At 44.8% G+C, this 27,826-nt stretch overlaps 1 protein-coding gene across 1 annotated transcript in view; it reads left to right on the top strand.

The window, feature by feature from the left end:
* Positions 1-27,826, top strand: part of LOC124605413 (F-box only protein 32) — a 541,318-nt gene that overhangs the window by 17,746 nt on the left and 495,746 nt on the right. The gene's annotated exons all lie outside the window — the stretch shown is intronic.

Below are 27,826 nucleotides of genomic sequence, written 5' to 3'. Positions count from 1 at the left end.
GCCTACACCAGCTTGAACAATCCCTTGCTATCATGCAGGGTTCATGGATTCATGAGGTTGTCGCCATATCCGTGCACGTCCATCCGCTCGATACAATTTGAAACGAGACTCGTCCGACCAGGCAACATGTTTCCAGTCGTCAATAGTCCAATGTCGGTGTTGAAGGGCCCAGGCAAGGCGTAAAGCTTTCTGTCGTGCAGTCATCAAGGGTACACGAGTGGGCCTTCTGCTCCGAAAGCCCATATCAATGATGTTTCGTTGAATGGTCTGCACGCCCAGCGTTGAAATCCCCAGCTGTTTGCGGAAGGATTGCGCTTCTGTCATGTTGAACGATTCTCTTCAGTCGTCGTTGGTCCCGTTCTTGCAGGATCTTTTTCCGGCCGCAACGATGTCGGAGATTTGACGTTTTACCGGATTCCTGATATTTACGATACACTCGTGAAATGGCCGTGCGGAAAAATCCCCACTTCATCGCTACGTCGCAGATGCTGTGTACCATCGGTAGTGCGCCGACTGTGACACCGTGTTCACAGTCATTTAAATCTTGATAGCCTGCCATTGTAACAGCAGTAACGGATCTAACAACTGCGCCAGATACTTGCTGTCTTATGTAGGCGTTGACGACCGCAGCGCCATATTCAGCCAGTTTACATATTTCTGTATTTTAATACGCATGCTTATACCAATTTCTTTGGCGCTTCAGTATATTTATGTACACTTTAATTTTCTTTGTACTTATGAATAATTTTTTCCCCACTGTGTGAAACCAGGTGGAGCAGAATTTGTATTTGCATTTTCCAGAAGGCTAATTTAATTCATCCTTTTATACTGTCGCAGAAGGAGCCGAGTAGCGCAGTCGCCGTAGTCTAGTGGCCGGCACGGTAGCCCAGCGTGTTCCGTCAGAGGCTTTAGTTACCCTCTGTCATAAAAAACTGAGTAAACGGATCAACGAACAACCTGAACGAGTGTCATCGGATGTCCGCCACAAACAATATATAGAAAAAAATGAGATAAAAAAAGTGGTTACGGTACTAGATTGTTGCATGGAGGGTCGTGAGTTCAAAACTCACCTGAACTGAAAAATTTTAATTTCTATATTCGATTCGAGTACATTCTAGAAGTTTCCACAAACGGCAAGAAGCACTGTACTGGAATGTTCTGTAGCTGTATATATACCATGTGTGTCCTGGCCGGAGGCAGTTCGCTCCGCGCTCTTGTCTGTGTAAGTCATGAATAAACCTTCGTTAAGTGACATTAGTGTTCGTCATTCATCTACTTACCGAGCGAGGTAGCGCAGTGGTTAGACACTGGACTCGCATTCGGGAGGACGACGGTTTAATCCCGCGTCCGGCCATCCTGATTTAGGTTTTCTGTGATTTCCCTAAATCGCTCCAGGCAAATGCTGGGATGGTTTCTTTGAAAGGGCACGGCCGACTTCCTTCCATGTCCTTCCCTAATCTGATGAGACCGATGACCTCGCTGTCTGGTCTCCTTCCCCAAAACAACCCAACCCAACCCATTCATCTACTTACACGTTCCTCTACGTGACATTATTCTGGTGGAGACGCTGAGTATTGGGACTTGTGATACCGCACGTTATCGACGACACAGTGGCTCCCATCAGACCATGACAGAGCCGCCGTTTACGTGGCGAGAAACCAGAGTTCTAGCCGCATTCAACAGATCGCAATCTATCAGAGATAGAAGAAGAAGAAGAAGAAGAGGACGTCACGATGACAGCAACTGCGTGCCACCACATGAGACATCCTTCCAGGTTCTCTGGTGACGATGGCCAAGATCCAAACAAGTGGCTGAAGGTATATGAGCGTATAGCCAAATTTAACAAATGGGATGACTCCGTGTGTTTGGTTAACGTATTTTTATACTTGGAAGGCACTGCCAAGCTATGGTACGAGAACAACGAGAAGTAGTTCACAAGTTGGGAAGTATCCCAGGCGGAACTGCGTAAGTATTTCGGCGACACACAACGACAGAAGTGCAAGGCTGAAGATAAATTAAAGTGCAGGGTACAGCATCCATGAGAAACTACAGCATCCTACATTCAAGACGTCTTGGAGCTGTGTAAAATAGTGGATCCTAGAATAAAGGACGAAGATAAGGTTGCACATCTCATGAAGGATGTTGCGGAGGACGTGTATCAAGCCCTACTCCTGAAGGAGGTTTCGACAACAGACGACTTCATAAAATGGTGTCAGTGTATCGAGACAATGCATCAAAAAAGGATCACAGAAAGTCTGACCGACTTCCAAACGTCATATCGGTGTCTGTGATGGAGGAAGGAACTGATTTCACAAGTGTTCTTCGTGAGATAGTGAGAGAGGAAGTTCAGAAGACGCTTGTATTGCTCGGCGAGCAGAAAACAGACGCTTCAAGAGGTCATAAGGGAGGAAGTGGAACGACATTGAACCCAATCTCTTGTCCTTCATTTCCGTTAAAACGGTAAGAAAGTCTAGACCCAGGGGAAGTTACGTTCCTACAATGCCACATGAGGAACCTGTCTGGGCACCAAGGAAGACTGATCTCCGGAGGACCCAGGATAACCAACCAGTATGTTGGTTGGTTGGGAAGGGAGTAAGACAGGGTTGTAGCCTCTCCCCGATGTTATTCAATCTGTATATTGAGCAAGCAGTAAAGGAAACAAAAGAAAAATTCGGAGTAGGTATTAAAATCCATGGAGAAGAAATAAAAACTTTGAGGTTCGCCGATGACATTGTAATTCTGTCAGACACAGTAAAGGACTTGGAAGAGCAGTTGAATGGAATGGACAGTGTCTTGAAAGGAGGATATAAGATGAACATCAACAAAAGCAAAACGAGGATAATGGAATGTAGTCGAATTAAGTCGGGTGATGCTGAGGGAATTAGATTAGGAAATGAGACACTTAAAGTAGTAAAGGAGTTTTGCTATTTGGGGAGCAAAATAACTGATGATGGTCGAAGTAGAGAGGATATAAAATGTAGACTGGCAATGGCAAGGAAAGCGTTTCTGAAGAAGAGAAATTTGTTAACATCGAGTATAGATTTAAGTGTCAGGAAGTCATTTCTGAAAGTATTTGTATGGAGTGTAGCCATGTATGGAAGTGAAACATGGACGATAAATAGTTTGGACAAGAAGAGAATAGAAGCTTTCGAAATGTGGTGCTACAGAAGAATGGTGAAGATTAGATGGGTTGATCACATAACTAATGAGGATGTATTGAATAGGATTGGGGAGAAGAGAAGTTTGTGGCACAACTTGACCAGAAGAAGGGATCGGTTGGTAGGACATGTTCTGAGGCGTCAAGGGATCACCAATTTAGTATTGGAGGGCAGCGTGGAGGGTAAAAGTCGTAGAGGGAGACCAAGAGATGAATACACTAAGCAGATTCAGAAGGATGTAGGTTGCAGTAGGTACTGGGAGATGATGAAGCTTGCACAGGATAGAGTAGCATGGAGAGCTGCATCAAACCAGTCTCAGGACTGAAGACCACAACAACAACAACATGTTTCTACTGCGGACGACCGGGACATGTGGTGCGCTATTGTCGAGAAAGACGGGCTGATATTTGATGACGCCCGCGCCAGAAGACAGCAGATCGATCTTAGCCGACGCCAAGATGATGTGGGTGCAGGACGACGTAGGTCACCAATGCCGCAAGCTAGCCGCTGGAGAGGACGCTCTCCAACACGCCGATCAAGGGTCTCCGTCGCCGTTTAGAAGCTCCAGCCGATCACCTAGCCGCCACAACCTGGAAAAATAAAGGGTGCGGCCTTCCTTGGAGGTATGGCCGCCGAAGAGAAAAATCCTCCGCAGTCGATCACTACAAAAATGATAGTAAACTACGTCGATACCCTCATGGATGGCCGACCAGCCCAAGCTCTTGTAGACTCTGGAGCATCATATTCAGTCATTTTGGAGGAGTACAGTCGCCAGTTGCAGAAAACCGTATTCGTCGGCAACAAAACATCTCTGCTGAAGGTGGCTAATGGGAAATATGTAAAACCTACAGGAAGATGTGTCATTCATGTGGGTATAAGTGGCTATGTACAGCCCATAGAATTCATCGTCTTGTAAGAGTGTGGTCATGACGTCGTTCTCGGATGGGACTATTTGAACGCGCGGGATTAGCCGGGCGGTCTAGGGCGCTGCAGTCATGGACTGTGCGGCTGGCCCTGGCGGAGGTTCGAGTCCTCCCTCGGGCATGGGTGTTTGTGTTTGTCCTTTAGGTTAAGTAGTGTGTAAGATTAGGGACTGATGACCTTAGCAGTTGAGTCCCATAAGATTTCACACACATTTGAACATTTTTTGACTTTTTGAAAGCTTTTCAGTCCATTATAGATTGTGGTTGATCGAAGATTATGCTTGACAATATGAGATACTGTGGCAGGAAGATGCGCATCCGAGTGTGTGGAGACTATGTGTGCTGGATGAAGTGATCATTCCTGCAGTCAGCCCTAGAAAGGTAACTGTCATGTGTCATGCCATGCATCAACCCATGGATCTTGTAGTGCAATGTAAGAGAAGCACACCACTGAAAAATAACTTGGTCATGCCATCTTCTGTCGTCTCGTTTAAGAACTGATTCGGTGAACTGTGGATAGTTAACTGTCGCCGAGAGCTGCAGATCCTTTCAAGACACATGTACGTGGCAAACGCTGAGCCGTTAATTGAAGAACAGCTGAGTGTCATAGATACCTCCCATGCCGAGTCTGTGGGCGAAATTAGTGCTACCACTACGAGACAAGATCTTGTAGGTCAACTATCACCAGATCTCACTAAGGAACATCAGAAGAAGCTACTTGCCATTCTTCAAGAGTTCTCTGAATGCTTAAATCCATAGGTGAAGAGCAAATTAGACAAATCTACGGTGAAGCACCGGATTAGCATTGGAGATCATCAACCAATAAGCCAGAGAGCATAATGTGTGCCAGCAAGGGAACGTCGAATAATTCGCGACGAGCTAGAGAAAATGATGAAGAATGACATCATTCAGCCTTCGCAGAGCCCATGGTCGTCACCAGGATGAAGGATGGCAGTTGGCGCTTTTGTGTTGATTACAGGAAGCTTAATAAGATAACTAAAAAGGACGCTTACCCCTTTCCACGAATTGACGATCCACTAGATTGTCTGAAGGGGGCTAAGTTTTTCTCAACCATGGACATGTACTTTGGTCGTGCGGTAGCGTTCTCGCTTCCCACGCCCGGGTTCCCGGGTTCGATTCCCGGCGGGGTCAGGGATTTTCTCTGCCTCGTGATGGCTGGGTGTTGTGTGCTGTCCTTAGGTTAGTTAGGTTTAAGTAGTTCTAAGTTCTAGGGGACTGATGACCACAGCACTTGAGTCCCATAGTGCTCAGAGCCATTTGAACCATTTGAACATGTACTCTGGATACTGGCAAATCGAAGTAGATGAGGCTGATCGTGACAAAGCTGCATTTATCACCCCTGAGGGCCTGTATGAGTTTAAGGTAATGCCGTTTGGTTTGTGTAATGCACCAGCGACATTTGGACGAATGATGGATAATCTTCTAAGGCACCGGTAGTGTACGGTGTGTCTTTGTTATTTAGATGACATTATAGTGTTCTCAGAGACATTTGATGACACGTAAAAAGACTGAGGGCCATTCTTAAGTGTCTCCAACGAGCTGGACTGAAACTTAATCCAATAAAGTGTCTCTTTGGAGCAAAGGAAATCAAAATACTTGGGCACCTTGTGTCAAACGAAGGTGTGCGGCCAGACCAAGAAAACGTGAGATCTATAACGGAATTTCTTATTCCTAAAAGTATTAGAGATGTGAGAAGCTTCCTCGGATTGTGTCGTTTTATCAAAGACTTTTGTATCAAATGATATTTTACTACAAAAATACAGCGACCAGCCACTTTCTTTTAATGCGTTTTATTTATGCCATTATGCATTTCTTTCTACAGTGGTAAAATATAGACAGCAGTCGATATTTCGGGTTTGCACTCATCTTCAGCTGGCAAATTTGTAATTTGCCAGCTGAAGATGGGTGCAAACCCATTTATTTATGCCAATATGCATTTCGGGTTTCCACCCATCTTCAGCTGGCACATTACATGTATCTTCAGTTTCTACGGTGGTCGATATTTTACCACTGTAGGAACTGAAGATACATGTAATTTGCCAGCTGAAGATGGGTGCTAACCCGAAATATCGACTGCTGTCGATATTATACCACTGCAGAAACTGAAGATACATGTAATGTTTTTATAGTAAAATATCATTATCGACTGCCACGGAGCTCAACAGTCCAAATAAAATGGACAAATTGTTATTTTGTATCAAAGCCAGGCCACTCCAAGAGTTTTAAAAGCTGATGCTAAATTTATCTGGGGTGGTGCTCAACAAGATTCTTTCGATGTGCTGCGAAAAGCTCTGACGACTGACCCTGAACTTGGTCTGTGTGATGAGAGAGGCCCTAAAGATCTACACACAGATGCCAGTGGGTATAGGATCGGTGCTGTTCTGGTGCAGATTTCGGATGAAAAAGAGAAGTTTACAGCCTATGCTTCTAGGACTCTTACAAAAGCCGAGAGAAACTACTCAACTACAGAAAAAGAATGTATTGCTGTGATCTGGGCCATCAGCAAATTTCGACAGTATCTCTATGGGAGGCCATTCACAGTTGTTACAGGCCATCATTCACTTTGTTGGTTGACAGGTCTTAAGGATCCAACAGGACGACTCGCCAGGAGGGCACTACGTCTTCAAGAGTATGACACCATAGTGTACAAAAGTGGAAGAAAACACAAAGATACGGACTGTCTCTCAAGAAGACCATCAAGGCTTTGATGAATATAGTGACTGTCTCGCTGCACTCCAGGATCTCTCTGCTGAGCAGAAGGACGCCAAGATATCTCAAATTATGTTTGCCTTAAATCGGTCAGAGGATGTGAAAGGACAATTTAAGATAGTTAATGGATTACTTTGCAAGAAAAACTTTGATCCGTTTGGAAAGAGGTGGCTACCAGTGATTCCTAAGCACATACGCTTAGATGTTCTACAGAAATTCCATGACACACTTGAGGCGGGACATTTAGGATTTATTAAGACATACGATAGAACCCGCAAGAGATTTTTTTGGCCAAATTTATTTAGGAGTGTCCGTCACTATGTGTCGCACTGTCGAGAGTGCACGAGGAGAAAGGGAGGTCCTCAGAAACTACCTGACCGACTCATACCAATTCCATCAGCCGAAACGCCTTTCCAGCGTGTTGGGATTGATCTCCTCGGACGATTTCCAACGTCTGCTAGTGGCAATAGATGGATTATTGTTTGCACTGATTATCTGACATGCTATGCCATTACAAAAGCCGTGAAAACAGCCGAAGCATTCGAGGTAGACAAATTCATCGTAGAAGACATTGTATTAAAACACGGTGCCGCCAAGATCGTTAATTACGGATCGAGGGAAAGTTTTTCAATCGAATCTTGTGACAGAGATAAAACCGTCGGTGCAACATTACTCATCACATGACGACTGCCTACCAGCCGCAAACTAACCCAAATATTAAATTTTTCCGCAGATTCAACATTTGTAAAACTCTAATTCTTCTCTCTCAAACTCCACCCTATGGGGAGAGAGGGAGAGTTTTAGTTTTAGCGAATCAAATTTATGAAGCGAATAAGTATTTTTTATTTATCCGTAACCATTTTCCACGCAAAAATGAGAACCTGGATTTTCTTGAATTACAGCGGCAACTGCCAAGAATGAAAACAAATGTTTAAGACAAAATGTACGTAGTATATTTATGTAGAATCTGATTCTGCAATTAAAAATGGCGGTTGCCATTTGAAAGTTGCCTCCAGCCCCACCCCCAGGGGGCTGGCGTGGTGGGCTAATTTTAGCACCAGGAGACGTCCCCCTCGAAAATAATCAACTTTGGATTCTATAGATTTTTTCGTGTGAAGCTTATTTTTCGAGTTATTCTGGTTCGTAAATTTAAAATTTACACCCTGTATATAAGGGCAGTCAAATGAAGACGAAGCAGCTGGAAAAAAGTAAGCTGTGTATTATTTCGCCTGCAGAGCCATGATTGTACCCAGGCGTCGACTTTTTCGTCCGAAGCAAATCGACAGCCACGAATGACTTTCTCCAGGGCTCCAAAAATATGTAAATCGCATGGGGAGAGATCGAGACAGTACGGAGGATGTATAAGGGCTTTCCAGCAAAACTTCTGGAGCGTAATCGAAGCAACAGGCACCCAGGTACCGGAAAGTCATGATGTCCTTTTTCTTGTACTACAAGGGCCCGCTGCTCATTCACTTTCCGGAACTCGGCTCCACAATTAACGCACAGCGGTACGTGGTCACTTTGCAAAAATTAAAGCGCGCCATCAGGTCCAAACGACAGAACTGTCAACGGACGGTATCATTCTGTTGGAGGATAATGGCTGCCCACATGTAGCCAAGGTTGTTTAGACTACGCTGCATGAGTTTCGCTAGGAAGCCCTTTCGCATCCTCCATACAGTCCCGATCTTTCCTCATGCGATTTCCATATTTTTGGAGCCATGAGAAAAAAAAAAGTTGTGGACTTCGATTTGCTACGGACTAAGAGGTGCACGCCCGAGGAAATAATTTTTCCGGAGGCAACCACAGATATTTCTCCATGATGGCATTCACTGTCTTCTCTTCCAGTGTGATAAGTGTATTAACAGTTATGGCGATTACTTATGGAAAAATAAATAGTTAACTTACTTCTTCCATCTATCTTGTTTTCGTTTGACTCCTCCTCATACACTGTTCAGTCCTGTTAATGTGATGATCCGTCAAAAGCCTGAATAACCACCCTTTGCAGTGCAGACCGTCGCGAGACGGGTAGGAAGAGAGTCAACGAGGTTGTGGAAGGAACCGACATGGATATGGAACTACGTCGACTCCAATGCCGTGGACAGCTGCGCTAGGTCTCGGTTGAGGCTCCATGGCGCGAACAGCCCAATCGAGAAGGTCCCACAGATTCTCGATTGGGTGTGAAGCTGGACAGTTTGGTGGCAAGGATAGTACGGTAAGCACATCCTGGTGCTCTTTAAACCCCGCATGTACACAGCGAGATGTGTAACACGCTACATTGTCCTGCTGACAGATGCCATAATGGCGAGTAAAAACAAACTGGACGTGGTCCCCAAGGCCCCAAGGATATATGCATACTTGTTTTGATCCATTATGCCTTGAGATAATCCAAGGAATGGCACGAAAACAATACCGAAACCATAACTGCGGCCTGGACCTTTCTTGCGATTGGTTGCAGAGCGTTTGCTTTCAGACGTGTCACGCCGATGGAGTATAAAACGTGATATATCTGTAAGGACATCCGTTGTCACTCAGTCGATGTCCAGTTGCGGCACTGGCGTGCAAATTCCAGCTTTTGTCGCCGATGAGTAGCAGTCAGAATGGAAGCATGAAGCAGACGCATGTTACGGATGCCCATAGGCACAACGTTCGCTGAACGGTCGTTAGGGAGACACTGTTGGTTGCTCCTTGGTTCATCTGAGCTGTCACCTGCTCATTAGTTGCACATCCATCGCGGTACACATTTCCGCAGCCGTTATTCGCCGCCTATCATCCCTGGCCCGTGGTGCACCAAAACTGCCTGGGCGACGGGTTTGGATAGCGCTATTTTGCCTTGCAAGATGTACTTTATCCATGACGCCACGCCAGCTGTTCACAAACTTTGCCGTTTGGGTAATGTTTCCACTCTTTTCCCAAAAGCGAAGGATCATGCCCTTGTGTACGTCAGAAATCGCGCTGTTTCCGCATTACGACAACGATTACCTTGTTTTCCGCGTCCCCCCGATACGCTTTATGTATCCTCCACTGCTAGTGCTGCCACCTGCCATCTGTAAATGGTTATTGTACTTTGACCTCAAACATAGGCGGTGGTGGTCATAATGGACTGGACCGTGTATATTGTGAAGGTGCAGTTAAAAATGCCTAACACTTTGATGAAGAAAGCCCAATCGTTGGTTTCTTTCCCGAGTTTGAAAAGTCTTCGACTCTTTGATTATTACATTAAAAGACAGGGTAGTGAGTGTCACCATGGGAAAGTGTCCGGCTGCAGCTGGTGGTAAGCGTGGCTTTCCAGTGAGGAAAGCAGCAGCAGCAGTAGGAAGTGAAAGGCCAAGCAACGACCTCCGACCGGCCGTGGCAGCAAGGCCAACCCAGCGGCCGGCGTTTCCCACGGCGCAGCCACCTTCCTGGCCGGGCAGTTGATACAGAAAGCTGTGACCCCCCCCCCCCTCCCCCCGTGGCCACCACTGCCACCTCCTGCGAGGCTGCATCAGCACCAGCCAACTACGGTGATTGACAAGATCGCGTCCCAAACTCTAACTGCGGAAACGGAGAGATTTATCTTACGGACACAAGGGCATGATCATTCGCTTTTGGGGAAAGGGTGGAAACATTACCCAAACGGCAAAGTTTGAACAGTTGGCGTGCCGTCGTGGATAAAGTACACCTTGCAAGGCAAAATAGCGCTATCCAAACCACTCGCCGAGGCAACTTTGGTGCACCACGGACCAGGGATTACAGGCGGCGAATGACGGCTGCGGAAATGAGTACCGCGATGGATGTGCAACTATTGAGCAGGTGATAGCTCAGATGAACCAAGGAGCAACCAACAGTGTCTCCCTAACGACCGTTCAACATGCGTCTGCTTCATGCTCCCATCCTGACTGCTGTTCATCGGCGACGAAGGCTGGAATTTAAACGCCAGTGCCGCAACTGGACATCGACTGAGTGACAATGGATGTCCTTTACAGATCTATCACGTTTTATACTCCATCGGCGTAATACGTCTGAAAGCAAACACTCTGCAACCAATCGCAGGAAGGGTCCAGGTCGCAGTAGTGAACGTTATGGTTTCGGTATTGTTTTCGTGCCATACCTTGGGTTACCTCAAGACATAATAGATCAACACAAGTATGCATATATCTTTGGGGCCTTGGGGACCACGTCCAGTTTGTTTTTACTCGCCATGATGGCATCTGTCAGCAGGACAATGTAACGTGTTACACATCTCGCTGTGTACGTGCGTGGTTTAAAGAGCACCAAGATGTGTTTACTGTACTGCTCTTGCCACCGAACTGTCCGGATTCACACCCAATCGAAATCGAGAATCTGTGGGACCACCTCGATTGGGCTGTTTGCGCCATGAATCCTCAACCGAGAGACCTAGCGCAGCTGCCACGGCATTGGAGTCGACGTAGTTCCACATCCAAGTACCGACATGTGAATGGAAAAAAGATTAAGTGCTAATACTGAATTTTCTCATGCTGAGAAATGAGGAGGAGAGATCGGTTATACTTGGTGAAAAACTTTCTATTAGAACTGTTATATTTTTAAAAATTTCAACAAGCCGATAATCGATATTTCGTAATTATTCAATATCAACCCTCGAACTTCGGGGATGTATGGGTTAATAGACATATCGATGAAAACAATATCGAAGTGCTGACCTGTTAAATTATGGATGCACATTGTAAGTGTACTGCCGATTTCAGAGCTGTATATTTAAGTATTGATGTATTATTAAATGCTCTGTACATTAACGCGGTAGCAGCCTGCTTATCCCCCTTAGAGCAAGAATTTAAAGGAAAACTATGCACATTCATACTTGGCAATAACCACTTTGCGAACAATGGTAACTGTTTGAAAGTGGCACGATAAAAGGTGCCAGGTAGGTCCGTCGTTCGATTTCGTCACATATAGAATTTGCCATGAACACTTCATGTCGTCTTGCCTTTTTTTTTCATTTCTGCAAACCCCAGCAACCTTGCAGTTGTAGCGCAAAATTGCGTGGTGAAGTTAAACATGGCACTTTGTGTTGGTAGCGCCAAGTGCCGATTACGTCGGATTTCCCCTCATGCGTCTCCGCCCACCGGAAAGACCAATCTTGTCATTTAGATTTTTGTTCATTATTTCCAGCAACTCTTTTTGAAGAATGCCGATGTGAAGAAACAGCACGTTAGTTGCGTTAAAGATTTTTTTTTTAACGCAACTGGTGTGTTATTTCTTCACATCTTGTTACTTCAGTCACACCGCCTCCCCTCTGTGCAATCGGACTTCTTCTTGCCACCCATATTTGCTTCATACAGTCAAAGAGAAAGACTGGACGTGATGAAAGCTCAGACACTAGTAAGACTCCTTCACACAGTGAAAGTAGAGTTACGTTTTACTACAATATCAAAAGACCAGTTTCAAATATTTACAGAAAATTGCGAAAAAAATATAATAAGAAATAAAAATATCGGTACTCGATACTGCTATTCAGATATCGATATATCGGGTAGAAAAATATTGCCGATATATATATTGTTTTAAAAAATATCGATATATATACATTTTATCAAACAGCCCTACTTTCTATAGTTAAGATGGCATAAATACTTCTTTATTATCGACAGTCTGTTTCGACAGGCTTTGCTATCATCTTCTGGTCTTCAAAAAATTGAATTACGGAAGGTGTTCATCGTGAGTTTGTTAAAATGATAGCTTATGCCAGATTCAGAGACCACATTAGGTAAATTGTTTGCTGCTTTCACATTACGTATTAATAAAAGGAAATAGTAAATTGATGATTAATGGAGATAAATAGTAACGTTTAACAGTTTGTAGTGAAACAATGAAATGTTGAGTACCGAATATATTGATGTAGAAACCCCCACTGTCCAAATTTACTTTCGTTTTCATGAAATCAGTTTGTTTGATTAAGCAATTGGGTGCTGTAGTTTTGTTTCGAGCGGCTAAACTTTTCTTGTATTGCTGAACCATCTATTGTCTAAATCTAAAGTGAAGTCTGTTAAGTAAGTAGGGAGTTGCAATCTTTCTGCTGGCTTACTCAGCTTCATTACGTGTGCCTAATTAGACTGGCGAATAATAGTGTACCACCAACCACATATATTGTTATCGATGCAGAATAGTAGTCTAACTACTGTTATTTGCCATACCTCTGAACTAGTGACTTCCTTGAAGAAACTAGTTGAAGTCGGATTCTTATTGCTTAGGTTAGCACACACGGTTATTACACTTGTTTTTGTGGTTTTGCTGTCCGGACAGGTAACTGTATTTCTGTTTGTTACGTTGCTTATTATTAACAGTATAGTATAAGAATATTATAATTGGCTTTGCATGACAGTATTTTTGTAATCCAGTTCAGAGAATACAAAATACACGCAAGTATTACATCTGGTTTCACATATCAGGATAGTAAATAATAACCAGTTCAGAGAATACAAAATACACGCAAGTATTACATCTGGTTTTACATATCAGGATAGTAAATAGCATAACCACAAGTCAAAAGGAGGAATATTACAAGTTGGAGTCTCCTGCCAAGTTGCTACGTTAGTGGACGAAATGTAGTACAAAATGCAAAGGAATCTCATAAATAAAACATTTACGATGAAAAAGTACCTCGTGCACGTGGCTATGTCTGTGTATGTAGCTCTTACAGACGATTGTTAAGTTTCAAAACTCACAACATACAGTAGAAGGCATATTAGCACATCTGTTTACGTTAGCTTGACATGTCCCATTCATTGATGATCCACCTCAGACGGCGTATATGGTACGACAGTTCAATCACGGACGCCGTCTAAGGTGGATCATTGTATAATGTGCCGCATTTCATCCTCTAATACGTGTGACAACTTGACAGGAGATTCAAAGTCACAATTTGAACACATTTAGTAACGAAAACTTTTGAAGACCGAAAGATGACAGCAAAGTTGTCGATACCGGCTGTCTATAATAAAGAAGTACTCGTATTTACGCGATCTTTTCTATAGGAACTTTTTTTGCCTAGTGCTAATACTCTGTTAAGCGCCCTAAAAAGCCAGACCGCATCCAACCAAAAGACCATATTTCGGTCATTACGGAACTTAAATCATCGTGATCTTCTTCCTTGCCCAATGTCGCTTTCTTTACGGCGTGGGCATTGTTAGACAGTGTAAGGGTGGTCTTGGACCTTCCGAGGCCACCACTCCCCTGGGGAGGAATCTGTGTATCCCATCTCTCTGCTTTTAGAGCTAAGTCTCATGTTCAAGTGTGAGAACGTTTTCTAAATGTTTGCGTATCGTGTATGCGAGGTGTAACGTGGGCATGAGCCCGGCATTCACGCAGTTTGATGTGGGGAAACTGCCTAAAAACCACATTCAGGCTGGCTGGCTCACCAGCCCTTGTCAGTCAGCGAGGCGGATTCGATCATAGGAAGCCTCGTCTCCCCGAATCCCGGAAGCAGTGTGTTAAAGCGCTCGGCTGTCCACGCGCGTCACGTAACATAAATCGACGTTCTTAACACCACACCATAGATGAATGCAAAAATTTCAATAATGGCGTTTCAGTGGATAAAATCTTGTGGAAACGATGTACTTCCTTGTTACCTATGTGAATAAAAATGTAAATGTTCATTTGTTGAAAATTGTTGATGTCCGAAAGTTCTAGACCGATTGCTTTGAAATTTTGACAAAACGTTGCATTCTAATACAAGTCTGTTTTAGGTAATATATAAGCCGTTGATATTCTTGTAACAACGTTTCCCTGTTATTAATTGATAAAAAATATATGTTACATACTTAAATTAAATATAGGTATATAAAAACACACACACGTATTCCAGCATCACGTTGTGTCAAAATTTCAAAGCATTCTGGGGAGAGCATTGTTACAAAAATATCTGCTTTTTCTTTTACTTCAAATTTATACATGTCTCTGTAACAAACGTTTAGACACACACACACACACACACACACACACACACACACAGACAGACAGAGAGAGAGAGAGAGAGAGAGAGAGAGAGAGAGAGAGAGAGAGAGATATGTGTGAAACGTTGTTAGCAGGAAGTTGTATTTGTCTATTGGTTTATGATTAGAATACTACTATAGAATCTGAGTTTGCAATAACAATAAACAAGGTTCGTGGTCAAAGAGAGGGGGAAGATCAAATGGACAGAGGGATGGGAGAATACAGACTTAGGAAATGGGAAGGAGGAGCGGGAGAAAGTGAATGGCAGAGGAGGGGGGGGGGGGGGGGAGGGAGGAGATAGATAAAGAATGGGAGGGAGGGAGATGGACAGAAATAGGGGAGAGAAGAAGATTAGGATTATCCAGTTTCTATACATATTAGAAACGCATGCTTTCTCTTTTCTTTCCTTTCCATTTAAGCAGACTGAGCCACAGTAGAGAGGGGCCTGTTACAGCTTAGATTGAGTGTATAATCGCACTCGCAAGTGCTCATAACTGATGTGTTCTTCAATGCAGTCACTTTACCCATGTGACGACATGCTCAGTGCACTTACATCATTACACAGTAATACACACATTCAAGGTTGCCAAATCAAATTTAGACAATTGGAATTATGGTCAGATGTCGTATCAACCCAGGATAAAATATGCCTTTGAGCAGAAAGGTCTGTTCTTTATTTTCAGTTTTTAAAATTTTAACCACATTAATGTGCAGTAAAGCACGTGATAACGTGAAAGGACGGTAGAAAAAAATTCAAATACATAGGAGGCTATTTGTTACCATTTTTCCCTAAAAAATGCATCGTCAATTTTTGTCCGTGCTTGGTGGTTCTAAGGTTAAAGGAAAGAAAGACACTAAACTTGGAGAAGTTGAAAGATTCAGCCAGCCAGTTGCGAGCAAAGATTTATTTGAACACTTGACCTAGGTTTCGACAGTCTTAAAATTATTTTCTTCAAAGGTATAATGTACCTTGTTATGTCACATGCTGGTTAAGTGCATTGAATAAAGCCAAACGGCACTTGTCATATGAGGCAGTCATCTTACGAACACAAATAATCACAAGCTGTGACTTAAGACTGTAGCAACGTAGTATTTCAGACGTAAAGATAAAGGTTCAACACAACCGAAAATACATTCGTTTCGCACTTGCAAAGATTCGTGTGAAGCTTGGCGCTTCTATAGAGACAGTTGCGTACCCCTGGTTGCGGCATTCGGTAAACAGGCTGCAGTCACGTCCGCACTGAGGCATTCGCGAGACGAGACGTGGTGCGGCGCCCTTGAGCGGACAGTGGGAGGTATTTGGTCGGAATTTGGCGTTTCCTGCGCTACTGACGCCATAGCTGTGCTGGGGGAACGCCCGACACGGCCACAAAGGTAGGCGTGGGCATGCGGCAGGGCGCAGCCGCCAGCTCTGGCTTTGCGATGGCTCACTGATGCCCGGCGCGGCGCAGAGACATCGCAGTTGGGCATTCATAGGCAGAAAAGATCACACTTGTCCGCCAGCCGTCTAAATAGCGGCATTCCGCTTGCGGCAGTTTCACCTTTGTCCGGCTGCTGCTGTTCACGGCACTGAACGATTGACCGTTGCTCCCGTGTTTCATTGCTTCTAAGATTTCAGCATAGCCACAGCTGAATGGAACGTGAACAAGTGCCAGCGTGACTTATTTCATAGTCGTTTAAAAAAACAAACTATACACTGTGGATTCGTTCTGTTGATTGTAAAAAGAACGAATATGACCATTTCCCGTTCCATTTCGACAGCCTTCAAAATGGAGTCTGTAACGGGGGTGCGTTCCATTCAGAAAGCTATCTTTGAATTTCTTTTGGCGCAAAACCAGAGCATCACAGATATTCATAGGCTCTTGCAGAATGTCTACGGAGACCTGGTATTGAACAAAGGCACGGTGAGTCGTTGGGCGAGGTGTCTTGTCATCATCGCAATAAGGTCGCGCAAACCTGTCCAATCTCCAGCGTGCCGGCCGACCGCACATGCTGGCCGATCTCACGCAGCTGTGATTCCTCCAGTGTTGGAACGTGCGGACACTCTCATTCGAGGTACTCGACGGATCGCAGTGAAACATTTCGCTGCACAGCTGGACGTTTCTGTTGGTAGCGCTAACACGCTTTTCCTCCAGTTGGCGTATTCAAAGATGTGTATCCGCTGGATTTCTCGTCGCCTAACAGAAGACCATAAAAACCAATGAAATGATCGTGCGGCATTGGGGGCCAGAAGTCTCCACCTGAGGAAGTTCGGCCGCAGAGTTGCAAGATGTTTCGGTTGACGTAACATTGGGCGACTTGCGTGTCGACGATGATGATGAAGACAGCACAACACCGAGTGCCGAACCTGGGGCCGCTGCATGGCAGTCAGATGTGACGGCCTCTCACCTGCCGGCCGGAGTGGCCGAGCGGTTCTAGGCGCTACAGTCTGGAACCGCGTGACCGCTACGGTCGCAGGTTCGAATCCTGCCTCGGGCATGGATGTGTGTGATGTCCTTAGGTTAGTTAGGTTTAATTAGTTCTAAGTTATAGGCCACTGATGACCTCAGAAATTAAGTCGCATAGTGCTCAGAGCCATTTTGAACCCCTCAGCTAAGAGGGCGGACTGCGCGGAGTTGCTTGCGCGCTACGAAGCTGGTCGTGACAATTTTTTGTCGATCATCATCACAGACGATGAAACATAGGTTTACCACTTCAAACCGGATACAAAACGGCAGTCCGTGGAGTGACACCACACCACCTCCCCTCCGAAGACCAAGTTCAAAGCTGCACCCTCAGTTGTTGAAGTCATGGCTACGCTCTTCTGAGAGTAGCAGGGGGTTATTCTGTTTGATGTCCTCCCTCAAGGTGCAACTATCAACTCTGAAGGGTATCGTGCTACCCTCAGGAAACTAAAGAAACGACTTCAGCGTGCTCGTAGCCACAAAAATGTAAACGAACTTCTCCTTCTCCATGACCCCACATAAGTCTGCGCAATCGAGAGGAGCTCACAGAACTTCATTGGTCTTTTCTTCCTCATCCACTCTACAGTCAGGGTCTCGCACCTTCCGACTTCCATCTGCTTGGTTGAATGAAGGACGCGCTCTGCGGGAAGCAGTACGTGGAGGATGGGAAGGTTGCTGATGCAGCAAGTCGTTGGCTTCGACGTCGACCAGTAGAGTGGTACCACGCAGGGATATAAGCCTCCCAGCAAGGTGGGGGGTTAGACATTACGAGTACGTTGAAAAACAGGATTTTGAAGCCAATAGAACGGGGAATAACATGGCTTATTGGAATTCTGAATAAAACCAACCAGCTTTCAGAAAATAAAGAAGTGTAACTTTATTTATTGAACTCCCTCGTAGGAATACACACAGTGTCACGTCGGTCGTTGTAAGAAATACTTGAGACCAGAACAGGAGAGGACACACAATTATAGCGGGGTAGCCGCGCGGTCTATTGTACCCTGTCACGGTCCGCGTAGCTCCCTTCGTCGGAGGTTCGAGTCCTCCCACGGGCATTGGTGTGTGTGTGTGTTGTCCTTAGCATAAGTTAGATTAAGTAGTGTTTAAGCTTAGGGACCGATTACCTCAGCAGTTTCGTCCCATAAGATCTTACCACAAATTTCAGTTTCACAATTATAGAAAGTTTCACGTAAATAATTTGTAGCCCCCTCTGTTTGAAGTGGCATGCAGAATTGTAGGGAAAGTTATCCACGGATATAGAGTACTTTTATTTACCGCATAAGATCACCGGATAAAATATCAGTTATCCCTTTAACGGAGGACACCAATAGCTTTGGAACGCCGTAGATTGCTTCGAAGTGGCACCAGTCGGTCATTTGGCCCTACACACCAAAATTAAATCGTGACATTGTTTGTACGAGGGTCATATTAAAAGTTCTCCACATTGTTAGACAGAATTGAAGAAAATAATGTATTTTACAAAATACCTTGAAAGGCATTCAATATAATCTCTATTCTACCTTCTGACAGCTTTCAAATGATTTGGCAGCTTCCGTAATTCGGATAGGGCATCTTAATTGTTGAGCTGTCTAATTACTCGGGACACCTCACTGGAAACTTCAACAGTTGTGTCGAAACGTTTTCCACGGAGCTCTTCCTTCAGTTTGGGAAACAAATCAGAGCCAAGTGGGCTCATATCATGGCTGTATGGTGGATGGGAAGTATTTTTCATCCATATTTGCCTAATGTTTCTCTCACTGATAGTGCAATATGTGGATTTTGTATTATCATGCAAAACGATGACACCAGCTGCAAGCATGTCAAGCCTTCCTTGACGGATTTACGGGCGCAAAACATTCTGCAGAAACAGCTTGTACTATTCGCGTGTTACAGACGTCTCCTTGGGCACTGTTTGTAGCTATGACACCACTCATGCCATATGCAAAGATCATCATCGGTTTCACCTTTGATTTTTGGCAGCGGAAATGTTTCGGGCGTAGAGTGTCAGAACTTTTCCATTGCGAAGACTGAGACTTCACTTCTGGCTCAGAATCTCGAGTCCTGGTTTCATCAAGTACGACATTCTTTTCAGAAACTGTTCTCCTTCTTTCCGATAACGTTGAAGCTATGCTTCAGCGATTCTTTTCTCGACGCCCATATCATGCGGAATTCATCTGGCAGAAACTTTTCTCGTCTTTAACTTTTCAGTTATGATTCTTTAAACTGAAGTGACAGACATTCTGGCCTGATATATTCAATTTCCTCAAATGTTTTTGGTCGATCTTCTCTCGAAATGTCATTAACAATAACCTGTGTGATGTACTCTGTTGCAGTTAATGGTCTTACACTTCTTTGGTTATCCTCAGTGCTTACCTGACCTTCACGGAAACGAACAGACCACCGTGATACTGTGCTACGATCCACTACCCTATTCCCACATATCTTCTCAAAGCGTTGTAAATTTCCGTTGGTTTTTTTTCCATGTAGGGATTCAGTTTTGATGCAGTAACGCTGCTCACTCTGTGTAGTCTACTTGGCTCTGTTTCAGCTTCCATTTTAAAACTGGGTTACTCACGACACAGCCACGCGAACCAGCAAACACATACACGACCGTCGCGCCTGAAGTCTCGCTCACAACTGACGTGAATTTCAGCTTGATCGCACCACCGTAACGGTCGCGCATGCTCAGTGTGCAGGACTTAGAAAATGATCCTCGTATGTGTCAGTCTGCCGTATGGAATCAGCGCAGAAAAACTGGTCGAAAGAGCTTGGAAGAATGGCAGAAAGAAGCTATGCTGTTTGAATGTACAGACGTGCCCATGATCCCGCCGTGAATAAAGTTGCCCTGTTCGCTGGTGTGCCAACGCAGACTGTCCAAGGAATGGTGTACCGCTTCAAGCCATGTAACACGGCGTAAGCACATTGATCGTAAAAAGATTCCAACCGACAGGGACTGGTCAACTAAACCGGCTTTAAGTCCGACAGGAATTGCTGTTGTCAGTGATCGCAGATCCCTCTCCCACAGTTTCTGAACGAAAATTGTGAATTGACTGCGTGCAATGCAGTGGACATGTTGAGTCGGGTACCTCACAGAAACACAAAGCATCGTATCTTCAAATGACCAAATAACATTTAGAGCGGTGTGACGATTCGCGGTTTTTGCCGCTTCTCTGATGATGTAAGACATCGAGTGTAACAGCACCCCAGTGAGGCAGTGTGAGGGGTGTAGTTCAATTCGCAAGTGGTTCTGCAGATTACCGTTAAACGATCCTGGATGTTTGTTTCAGTATTCTCGTGGTCTCGTGGATCTAGTGTTCTCTTTTCGTCTGCGTCTTCATAATGAGAATAACGTGGACACACACGTTTTCCAAGATGACAACACCCGTATTCACAGGGTAGGCGTTCCTGGTTTGACGGAGCACTCAGGCCCTTTCCGCACCTCGAATGAGCCGCTAAATCAGCCGATCTTAATCTCGTAGGAAGTAAATGGGACTGTTTGGAACAGGTACGAAACGTAGCAATTAAGTTCCTACCAGTTTGACAGTTCTAAGAGATCTAATCATCAATAAGTGGTTTCAGCTGGAGAATCAATGGAAGAAGCCTCATCATTCAAGAAACTTACAAAACCCTCTTTCGACCGATAATTCAGTAATCTGCAACCCGTACCAGATAGGAATGCTAGAGGGAATAGAAAAGATCCAATAAGTGGCAGCGCGTTATGTCCACTTCGTTTAGTAGGCACAAAAGTGCCACAGAGATGTTCATTCAGCACCACTGACAGACTCTGCAAACGATATGAGAGAGGCGTTATGCATCAGGTTGTGGTTTACTTTTAAATTCTGTGAGCTTACGTTTCTAGAAGAATCAACCAATATATTCTTTTCTCCTGTTTGTATTTGTCGGAACGACCGTGAAGGCAAGATTACAGACATCAGAGCTCCCACGGAGGCTGAACAACAATTGTTTCTCTGCGCGTCATTCGCGACTGGAACTGTGGAAAAGGGAGGAGAGGTGACGGTGGTAGATGGCTTGTTGGTAAGTTGGCTAATATAGGCGACGAAATGCTTGTACATGATCTTCTCGTAGAACCCCATATCGTTTACTTGTCAGGATTCTGATGTCATCCCCGGAGCGTCCCGAAAAGCCTTTCACGGATGGCGCACACAGCTTCTGCAAGTGAGTGGTTTTTGAACAATTTCTATGATCTGAAAATGTTCAACATATTTTTTTAGCGTGCGCCATTAGACTGCTATGAGTAATATTTGAGAACTTAAGTTTTTGTAGATTTCTCCAGTTACAGAATGTCAAGCTTTCTGAAAACGTAGGAATGTAAGAAACTACTCAGCGAATTTTTGATGAGATTTTGGGAAGAGAAGAAAAGGAAGCTGTCAGATCAAACTAACACGTTCAAACACGCTCTCTACGTGGCCTCAACGAAGAAAGAAGAGAAATGAAGTGCCAGAAATTGTGTGTTTATAGAATGCTCAATAAATGATTCACCAAAATACCACTCACTGCTGTTAATTCAAATCAGGTGGTTAGAAGAAGCATGGCAAGATCGACTGTTATAAACGCCACAGAAGAAAACATAATGAGTCGTCTAGCTTTTGGTGCACTAGTAACGGAGCGCTGATTGACGGAGAAGCTTAAAAAGAAGACTCGAGAAGCAATGGCTGAAAGGAAGTAAAACATAGTGGCTTCTTGAAGAGCTTTTGCTAGTTTTAGAAGCCATAAATTATCAAACCAAATACCAAACTTCAACGCACTTCGTAAGTAGATAAAATGAAGAGATGATAATAATAATAATAATAATAATAATAAAAGAATAACCTCCGGTATGTTCTGCCAGTCGTAAAAGGCGACGAAAAGAACAAACCACTAATAGGGCTAACCCCCCCCCCTTTTAATGTGATTAGTTGGTTCAGGACAGAACTAATTAAGCCTCGGACAAGCGCTGTCATGGTCGGGGACGACGCTTGAACCCTATGCCCGTCCACAATGGTAACGACACTGCTAGCCATACGGAAAATGATTTAAATCCAAATAGAGTTGTTTTGCAGGATATGCTTCCTGCAACCACTCTAGAAGGAAAACAAAGACAGAGGATGAGATGGTCAGATGAAGTTAACTGACATCTCATGTTCTGTTATTACCAAGCAACAAACTTAGGAACCAACACAACTGGATACAGATCACAAGTATATACAACATTTATTACCAGATACCCAGAATTAAAATTTTTAACAGAACAACGACTAGCCGATCAGATCCGTGTAATAATCAAAAATAACAGGATGCCCCAGTCAGAATTAGAACACATCAAACAACAAATACTGGAACAAAATAATGTACAATCAGAAGAAGAAGAAAATACAGTAATGGACTCAAACGTCCCAGAGCAAACAAACAAAGAACAACACGCATCAATTAAACAATCAGAGGAAAACGGAATCTTAAGACGGCCACCAGAACAAGCACAAATAGAACACGAAGTGACACACATGTTAGATATAGAAGGAAAATTTCAGCTGACATATATAGAATACAAAGACCAGACATTAGACCGTTCTTGCATAGACCACCAAATAACCCACAAGTCGAAACAACAACAATAACAATTATCAACACAATCATACACAACAAAATAAATGAAAATACAACTATGGAAGAGTTACAACTACTGGTTTATATAGGAGCACTCACTACACTAAATATACACACTACGCAGCGATCAGAACCAACCAACACACAGAAGAAACCCACAAAACCAGCATGGCAACACAGGCTACAGATGAGAATAGAAAAATTGAGAAAAGACATCGGACAGCTAACACAATTTATAAGAAATGAAATGTCAGACAAAAAACGAAAAAGGTTAGGTAACATCTCACAAAAAGTAGCGATAGAGCAACTAGATGAAAAGAAGCAGAAATTACAAGCATTGGCCAAACGACTTAGAAGATACAAAAAGAGTGAAAATAGAAGGAAACAAAACCAAACATTCAACACAAACCAAAAGAAATTTTACCAGACATTAGATAACACACACATTAAAATAGACAATCCACCAAACATAACAGACATGGAACACTTCTGGAGCAACATCTGGTCAAACCCAGTACAACATAACAGGCATGCACGGTGGATACAAGCAGAAACAGACACATACAAGATGATACCACAAATGCCTGCAGTGATAATTTTGCAACATGAAGTCACCTGAGCAATTAATTCTACTCACAATTGGAAAGCCCCTGGAAAAGATAAAATAGCAAATTTGTGGCTAAAGAAGTTCACCTCAACACATTCACATCTAAATTATTTAACAGTTACACTGCAGACCCATACACATTCCCTGATACACTTACACATGGAATAACTTATCTGAAACCTAAAGATCAAGCAGACACAGCAAACCCAGCTAAATATCGCCCCATAACATGCCTACCACCAATATAAAAAATATTAACTTCAGTCATTACACAAAAATTAATGACACATACAACACAGAACAAAATTATAAATGAAGAACAAAAAGGCTGTTGCAAAGGAGCACGAGGATGGAAAGAGCAACTGATAATAGATGCAGAGGTGACATATCAAGCTAAAACTAAACAAAGATCGCTACACTACGCATACATTGATTACCAAAAAGCTTTTGATAGTGTACCCCACTCATGGTTACTACAGATATTGGAAATATACAAAGTAGATCCTAAATTGATACAGTTCCTAAACCTAGTAATGAAAAATTGGAAAACCACGCCTAATATCCAAACAAATTCAAATAATATCACATCACAGCCAACACAGATTAAGTGTGGAATATACCAAGGAGATTCATTAAGTCCTTTCTGTTTCTGCCTTGCTCTGAACCCACTATCCAATATGTTAAATAATACAAATTATGGATAGAATATTACGAGAACATACCAACACAAAATCACACATTTGCTATACATGGATGATCTAAAACCACTGGCAGCAACAAATCAACAACTCAACCAATTACTAAAGACAACAGAAGTATTCAGCAGTGATATAAATATGGCTTTTGGAACAGACAAATGTAAGAAAAATAGCATAGTCAAGGGAAAATACACTAAAATAGCCCCACAGGGGGTCCACAACTCTTTCGTGGATACGTGCGTAGCGAACACGGGACCCCGAGCTAATGTGGCCCTCCTTCCTTTTCGGGCTGCATACCTTCCCTTTCCGCATCCTTCCCCGTCCCCCATCTTCGCCCCCCCCCCTCACCTCTGGCTCTTTCCTTCCCTTTTCCCCATCTGGGAGTATGGTTTGTGCCTACGTCCGGAGGAGACGGATGCTCGAAACTGTTACAAATTCCTTGCTTTCTACGCTTGCAAGTCTTCGTCCTTCCTCTGTCCTTCTCTTTTCCTTACCTCTTCTCTTTGCCCTTTTCTCCGCTGCGGCGTTTGAGACCCCTCTTCTTTCCTTTCCCTTTCTCTTTTTTCCTCCCTGTGCGTGTGTTAAGGCCGACCCACGCATTTTTGTGCGTAGCCGGTGACGGGGTAACGCGTAATTCCCCGCCCCGGGTAGACAGGTAGGACACGTACGTACCCCCTGGTAACGGCCAGGCCCAGGGAGGGGTGATTACCCGAGCTGATACCTTCCGAAAGTGCCGATTGGTCCCTCCGTCCGTTTGTCGGGAGGTGTGACCTGAGGTGTGAGCAATCACCTCAGAGAGGGTCCCCACAAGGGAGGAGCGCGCCATCGGAGACGCCGGTAATCATGGGGGATTCTTCCGCAATGGTTTCCTCACCTTCCACTATGTCTGCTCACAAGCGTAAGTTCATTGAGTCTCAGCCACAGACAGTTCTTCCATCGTTGCCACAGTTCCTTGTTGTTTCTCGGTCTGACGAAGGTCACGACTTCTCCACGGTCAACCCTTTCATTATTCAGAAAGGTGTCGACGCAATTGCAGGTCCTGTAAAGTCTTGTTCCAGATTGCAGAATGGCACCCTGTTGTTAGAAGCAGTCAGTGCCCTCCGAGCACAAAAATTGCTACGTACCTCACTGCTCCACACCTTCCCTGTCCGGGTTGAAGGTTGAAGCGGACCGCACTTTAAATTCCTCGCGTGGAGTCGTTTATACACGCTCCCTCGATGGATTGTCTGACGAAGAAATTCAGCACTACCTGTCTGACCAGGGCGTAACGGCTGTTCATATAGTTATGAAAAGGGTTGACACGAACATCATTCCAACCCGCACTGTCTTCTTGACATTTGACAAAGTTCAACTCCCATCGAAAATCAAAGCAGGCTATGAGATAATTTCCGTTCGCCCTTACGTCCCAAACCCTACGCGTTGCTATCGGTGTCAGCGGTTCAATCACACCAGCCAGTCCTGTTCCAATCCGGCCAAATGTGTTACGTGTGGCAAGGACGCCCATGAGGGTGCTTGTCCACCTCCATCCCCTCGCTGCATCAACTGTATGGGTGACCACGCTGCTTCCTCTCGAGATTGCCCCGTTTTTAAGGACGAAAAGCTCATCCAGGAAATCAGAGTGAAGGAAAAGGTGTCGACCTTTGCTGCTCGAAAATTATTCGCCAGTCGACAGCCCACCGTGCCTCAGACTGGAAAAAGCCGGCCGGTGTGGCCGAGCGGTTCTAGGCGCTTCAGTCTGGAACCGCGCGACCGCTACGGTCGCAGGTTCGAATCCTGCCTCGGGCATGGATGTGTGTGATGTCCTTAGGTTAGTTAGGTTTAAGTAGTTCTAAGTTCTAGGGGACCGATGACCTCAGATGTTAAGTCCCATAGTGCTCAGAGCCATTTTAACTCAGACTGGAAAATACAGCACTGTCCTTGCTTCTCCTCGGCCAACAAAGGAGGCGGCCACGCAGACTTGCGACCTCATCTTTAGTGCCACGGTCGTCAGATCGGCCAGCGCAAAGATCGCCCGTTCATCCTCACCACTTTCGCCTGCCCACTCTCTGGCTCACCCTTCATCGGGTTCTGCTAAATCTCGAGCCCAAAAGTCAGACACCAAGACTTCGAAAAAAGAGCATACCGGTGAAGATTTTTTGCGTACCCCAACTTCACAACCATCGGTTCCTCCTTCATCTAAACATCATATTTCCAAGAAGGCTAATAAGAAACCCAGTTCATCTCCTTCTCCGCCAAGGCGTGTCTCATCTACAGCACCACCGGAAATCGCCCTCGGCCATCTTCTGTGTCGCCGAGGCGCACTGCTGGCGGCCGATCAACCGGCCGATCGCTGGTGGCAGGAGCTGCTCCTGAACGACCTATGGATCAGGATCTTCTGCCTTCGGCTGAATGCCATACCATGCTGTCGGTCGCAAGCTCTGAGCAGTCGACGAGTTGACAGCAACCTTGGTCACATTGCTCCATTTTCTGTTCACCCTATGTCCATTATCCACTGGAATATCCGCGGCATTCGAGCCAATCGGGATGAATTGTCGATCCTCTTACGATCCTACTCGCCGGTCATCTTCTGTCTTCAGGAAACAAAGCTGCGTCCCCATGACCGCTTTGTTCTCCCTCATTTTCAGTCCGTCCGATATGATCTCCCCTCTGTTGAAGGCACTCAAGCCCATGGAGGACTCATGATTCTTCTCCATGATACTCTCCATTATCATCCAATCCACTTCCACACTTCCTTCCAAGCTGTCGCCGTCCGTCTTTCCCTTTTTGGATACACGTTCTCTCTTTGTACTGTATACATTCCATCGTCCACACCAATGGCACGAGCTGATCTCCATCTTCTTGGTCAGCTTCCATCCCCCTATTTGCTGGTTGGGGACTTCAATGCCCACCACCCGCTTTGGGGATCTCCACATCCTTGTCCACATGGCTCACTATTGCTAGACGTCTTCCACCAAGCGGATCTAGTTTGCCTCAACACTGGGGTCCCTACATTTTTGTCTGCCTCCACGACAAATTTATCTCATTTGGACCTTGCGGTCGGTACTGTTCCGCTAGCTCGGCGCTTCGAATGGTTCGCCCTTGATGATACACACTCGAGTGACCACTTTCCATGTGTCCTTAGACTGCAGCCTCAACTGCCATATATGCGCCCGCGACGCTGGAAGTTTGCCCAAGCCGATTGGACACTTTTTTCGTCTCTAGCGACGTTCGATGACCGTCACTTTCCCAGCGTCGACGATGAGGTCACACATATTACCGACGTTATTCTTACAGCTGCAGAACGTTCAATACCACGCACCTCCGAATTGCCCCGGCGCCCCCCAGTTCCTTGGTGGAACGAGGCATTTCGTGAAGCAATACGTGAGCGGCGACGTGCTCTTCGCGTTTTCCGCCACCATCCTACTATAGCCAACTATATCCACTATAAGCAGTTTCGTGCACGATGCAGTCGTGTCATCCGCGATAGCAAGAAGGCAAGCTGGAAATTCTTTATTAGCTCATTTAACACCTTCACTCCCTCCTCGGAAGTTTGGAGTCGGCTTCGACGGTTCTCGGGCGCGCCTAGTTTCTCCCAGGTCTCTGGGCTCACTGTCGCGCATGATACATTAGTGGACCCCGTCGTAATTTCTAACTCATTGGGTCAGCACTTTGCTGAGATTTCGAGCTCTTCAAATTACCCGCCAGCATTTCTCCCGAAGAAACGTGCAGCGGA

The sequence above is a fragment of the Schistocerca americana genome, chromosome 3 (genome assembly GCF_021461395.2).
Source record: "Schistocerca americana isolate TAMUIC-IGC-003095 chromosome 3, iqSchAmer2.1, whole genome shotgun sequence".
Lineage (NCBI taxonomy): Eukaryota > Metazoa > Arthropoda > Insecta > Orthoptera > Acrididae > Schistocerca > Schistocerca americana.
The sequence above is the reverse complement of the archived record's forward strand: the minus strand, read 5'-3'. Positions and strand labels throughout refer to the sequence as shown.